The following is a 5,132-nucleotide window of genomic DNA, read 5'->3' as shown; positions in this document are numbered from 1 at the left end:
CTTTATTTCTTATTTTCTCTCTTTTCCTTTTATTCTATTCATATGAGAAGATGAATATTAGCTGAACCTATTGTGCTAATCATTTTATAATATATGTAAAGCAAATCATCAGCTGTATGACTTAAATTTATGCAGTGATGTAGGTCAATTATTTCTCAATAAAACTGGGGGGAAAAACTACTAAAAAAAAAAAAAGGAAGAAATCGACCAGCCTGACAAAGAATGAAACCCAGCTGTGAATTGGCTCAATCTGTTTGGATTAAAGTAATCCATGCCTACTCTAATTGCCTGCCAGAAGCTAAAGAAATCCTCTCTAGAGAAAGATAACTTTTTTTCCAGAACCTCTATAAATTTTAAACATAATTTCCATAATTCAATAAAATATTTCCCAGGTATACAAAATAAAAGAAAAAAAGGCAATGGAAACTGATGCACAGGTGGTTCAGATACTGGTTTTCAGAAATAGATTTGAACTGTGATTAATGTACCACAAGGATGGCAAGCCGGAAAAATGAACCAGAAAAATGGAATTTCTATCAAAAGCATAAAATGGAAATTCTAAAACAGACTAAAAACAATAGTATCTGAAATCAGGAATGCAACAGAGGCCACTTCACACTGACCAGAATAGATAAAATTAAAACTACTTACAGGACGGGGTGGCGGTGGTGCATTTCTGCAGGAGCTGCTAGCTGCGGAGGTGGGTGGCCCCAGGGAGGGGCCCCAGGGGACTGCGGGCTCTGGAGGTGCGAGGTTCGGCGCTCCCCCGACTGCCACAGCGCCAAGTCCCGGAGTTTCAAGGTCGACCAGCACATGGAACTCAAAGTGGCAGGCTGCATCAAAGTTCTGGAGGTCCATGGGCATCACTCGACAGCACTATGCGCTGGGAGATGTAGGGGCCCAGCTCGAGGATGCTCATCCTCCTGGACTTGGAGGGGGACAAACTACGGGGCTGTATACTCAAGTTCAGGTTCACTGACTTCACCCTTCCCAGCCAACTGCAAACGCTGGAAGGGCCTGGAGGTGACTGTGTCTGGGCGAGCAAAGTGACCCCCACAGCAACTTGGGAAGCACTCACGACATCCTGCGTCATGGGTCCGTGCATAATAGCATAGCCAAAACTAGTCAGTTGTTCACCAGAGTTGAACTTTAAATATGTAGACACCTGTCTCCCAATGCTTGCATGCAGTTACTGCAAAAGACACAGTACTGTTTGCCTGTTTTACTGTAATACCAGCAAGAAGAGGGGCTGCAACCCACGGGTAAATACTCCTGGCAGCCACACTGTAAATCACGTCCTGAGGGCAACATGCAAAGAGGCGACTCGCCACCAGGTTGGGCCTCTCTGGGAGGAGGTTCTGGAATGTTCTGAGGGTGGCTGGCACAATGTCTTCCTCCTCGGCTTCAATCCTGCCAACACCAGCTGGGTCATGGTGCCGCTGTTGGAACAGCCCAGTCCAAACAGCCTCAAGCACATCATCTGGGACATCTCCTGAGCTGCGGCTTCCCACGCAGACTACTCAAGATCCTTTTTGAGTAGGAGCAGCTGCGAACTGGGCACATCACCACCCTGCAGATCAATCCACCACACCAAGGCACTCTAGTTGGCAAATCCTTCCGCCCTCGGAGGACTTAGAGAAGCTGAGGGTGGAGAGGAGCTAGAGAGCTTCATCCGGCCATAGGAGGTCGCCTACCAGCACCAGAGCATAACTGGCCCCCTGGTCAAAGTGGAGGCCAACTATGATAAGAAACCAAAAAGAGTCCCAGTCTCGAGATCCCATTATGGTGAGGTGGAACGTGTTCCTTAACCAGCAGACAGTTGCCTACTTTACTTTGCCCAAGACTGAATAGCAGTGCTCTGGTAAGGAGGCGTTAGCCAGGATTTGTTTGAGATATGAGGCTTACTCAAGAGGACTCGAGATGCCTGTGTACAAAGGAAATGTGGTTGGCACCCCCTGAGCAAAGTGATCAGCCACGTCATCAAGATCCCTGTTCATTATGGTGATGAGATCACCACTGAGCTCCAGAGCAGTAATGACCATGCCTGTGGAGGAAATCATCACTTCCAGGTGGATTTCAGGGGGAAGGCAACCTCATTCCACAACATGCAGAGCACACTGAAAACGTTTGCACTGGAGGAGACCTCCATATGGGGCTGCATCAGCCACCAGCTGGAGGACATGATCATCAGCCACCAGCTGCCCAAGAAGTTCATGGCAGAAGGACTCCCCAACCTGAATCACTCTTCAGGTTTACAGGTAAAGACCCTGCAGCAAAGACGAATGAGCCCACTGCAGGAACCACCCCACACTGGGAAGATGGTCATCTTGGCCACCATCAACTACTCCCTGGCTAGAGGAAGCAATGCTTGGCTATTTGTCTGTGGTCCCAGTAATATAGTCATGGATCAGCTAACGAGAAGTGCCACCAGACGGGGCCAAGAGTCATGCTGTTCTGCACATTGTTTCTGCACAACCAGATCAAGAACATGGATAGCATGCCAAGCTCCAGAAGCTTCATCAACTGAAGGAGACAGGGGAGCTGTTGTTGGCAGAAGAGAAGCCACACCTGACCCAGAAACTCGCCACAGAGAATAAGCTACTTATGAGCACAGATATGGGAGTGGGTATGGGCAACGAGGCCCATTTTAATTGATGCAAGCACCCATGCCACTGAGCTGGAGGGAATGTTTGCCCTGATCCTTGGAGCCAAGCAGCTCATCTTCATGGGTGGCCACTCCCTGAAAAGGTCTCCCTTCAGAAAGGCATCAACTGCAGCAGATCTTATGAAGAAGGGAGTTGATTTCCAGTGACCCCCAACCAGATGTTCTAGGTGACCCAGAGCCCAGAGGAGATTGCCAGGTGAAGCAGTTCCTCCCTGAATAGGAAAGGAAGCTGCAAACACGGAGTAGATCATCCCAAAGCTGCTGAGGGAAGGTGCCAAGCCAGACCACATCAGCATCATTATGCTCTCATCTGGAGCTAGCAATCCTCCCTGATGCAAAACATGGCCATTCAGTGGTTCTCTGCACACCAGGCTCTACCAGGAGGTGGAATTTGCCCACATGGACACATTCCAGGGCCAGGAAAAGGACTTTATCTTCTGCTCCTGCATGGGGGCTACCTAGCAACAAGGCATTGCATTTATAAACAACTCCAGGCAGCTTAACAAGGCCCTGACCAAAGTATGATGTGAGGTCATTATCCTAAGCCACCCAAACGTCCTGTCCTCACAGCTGTACTGGGAACACCTGCTGAACTACTACAAGCAGCAGAAGGTACTGGTAGAAGGGCCCCTGAACTTGATCTGTGCTAGAGTCTCATGCAGCTCAGGAAGCCCAGCTAGCTGGTCAAACCATCTACCCAGGAGTCAAGTAGGACCCGAGGAGGCTATTACCTACCCCACGGTCAGTCTATGATAAGAGCCCCCAGAACTGGCCCTGGAACACATACTTCCAGACTCAAGACCAGATGGGCATGATCCTTGCCAGTGCCAGCCACATGGCTGCCATAGACATTCCCCATCCCCTTCAACCTGGTTGTATGGCCCATGCTGCCACTGGAGTATTTTGGACAAGCAGACCCGGGGAATCCCAAAAGGCAAGACTGGTCCTGGGGGATGCCAGAATAACAGCTCTGGGCTTCCTGGGCTCACCAAAGCCATCTCCTTGCCCACCAGGCCAGCCAGGAGGTGGCGTCACAGCGGTCTCCCTGGGTGCTCGGGCTCAGAGCTCTGTGTTCAGGAGCCAGCCCTCCCAGCTGAGCCAGCCTGAGCTGGCCCAGGACGGGTAACCCTGGCCATCATCATCAGTCACACATTGATCAACGTGACATGGTTGCAAGGCTCCTCTTTGTAGAAACACAGTGAAGTGATGGGGCCGTCCCAGTACCAGAAGGGGACTCAGACCGTCAGCATCTTATTTTGGGGAATGAAAAATAAAACAAAGAAATACATACCTGTTTTCCCCTGCTAAAACTGGAGAGCCACTGTGAGCAACAGGAGGAGAGGAGCAAGTGAGGGAGAGAGGAGCCGAGACAGAGCGAGCACTCACTGCTGGCCCATAGGACAAGGAGATGGAAGCCCTCCATCCGCCCCTTGCCAGGGAGGCCCCATGCCAAAGCGGCCACACCAGTTGCCCGGGGTGGAGAAAGGAAGCCCCTCATCTCAGAGTAGGCCTTTCCTCTGTTTTCTCTCTTCTCTTTTATTGAAAGGGGACTGGGTTTTAGAAAGAGGAGAACTTCGCATTTGAGTGCCCCAGCAGGCCCCTCGCAGGTGGCTCCTTGCAGGGGGCCAGGTTCCCCGCTGACTCACTTTCTGTGTTCTAAGAGGGTTCTCGCTTAAAGAAAATACAGCGTTTGGGATTTTTTCTGTTTTTAAAAGATTCTTTCAAAGGAGTACTGAAAAATATCTCTGCCGAGTTTGTCTCTCACCTGTTAGTGGTGGACCTGCCTGAGAGAGGCAAAAAGCTGCCATAAAGTTTAAATGAGCCAATGCAACTCGAGTTTAGGATCAACACCTGGGACGAGATCCGGAGAAAGAATTCTGCCGTCAGTTTTAGCTGTCAGTGGCCGTTCCCATGTTGAGGGTGGTAAGGGGGCACTCTTCCGGGCTGGACAGCTTCCCGTTTTCTGCTGCACTCTGAAAATCAAAGCGCTTACGGTATCTGGTGGCCTCAACCCCCTTACCCCAAGGGGCTCAGGCAAGACTGGCTATGAGGCCGGAGAGCAGGAAGATGGCCATTCTCGGGCTAATGGCTTCTTCCCAGAGTCCTTCCCAAGGACTTGGTGGAAGACAATGGCCAAGAAGGCCCATCCCCATCTCCGTGGAGACGCCCACAGTCGCCGTGACCTGTTACACAAGCTAAGCGCCCTACCCCTCCTTGTTCTCCAAAACCACCCCCAGATTTAAAGCCCCTCTACGTGTGGGCACAGGTTCAATGAAGTGGAGGTGGTTTCTGTTTGGGGGGGAAAGGACTAAGTATCAGAAATAAGTTGGTTCCGCGCCAGAGCTTGGAGGATTCTGTCACATCAGCTAGTGAAGGAGGCATGTACCTCAATCTGGGTTGCAAGTGACAAATGCATTGGAGCTTGGAGAACCACCCCTAGCTTCTTGCCCACTGTGGTGGGTAATAG

The 5,132-nt window shown here is 50.5% G+C and overlaps 1 pseudogene; it reads left to right on the top strand.

Moving 5' to 3' along the window:
• The first annotated feature begins 1,175 nt into the window (after positions 1 to 1,175).
• LOC120246100 lies at positions 1,176 to 3,762 on the top strand (annotated as a pseudogene).
• Positions 3,763 to 5,132: the final 1,370 nt, after the last annotated feature.

This window comes from Hyaena hyaena, unplaced genomic scaffold (assembly GCF_003009895.1).
Source record: "Hyaena hyaena isolate Hyena2069 unplaced genomic scaffold, ASM300989v1 scaffold_453, whole genome shotgun sequence".
NCBI classification, from domain to species: domain Eukaryota; kingdom Metazoa; phylum Chordata; class Mammalia; order Carnivora; family Hyaenidae; genus Hyaena; species Hyaena hyaena.
This window is presented reverse-complemented; position numbering and strand designations above follow the sequence as displayed.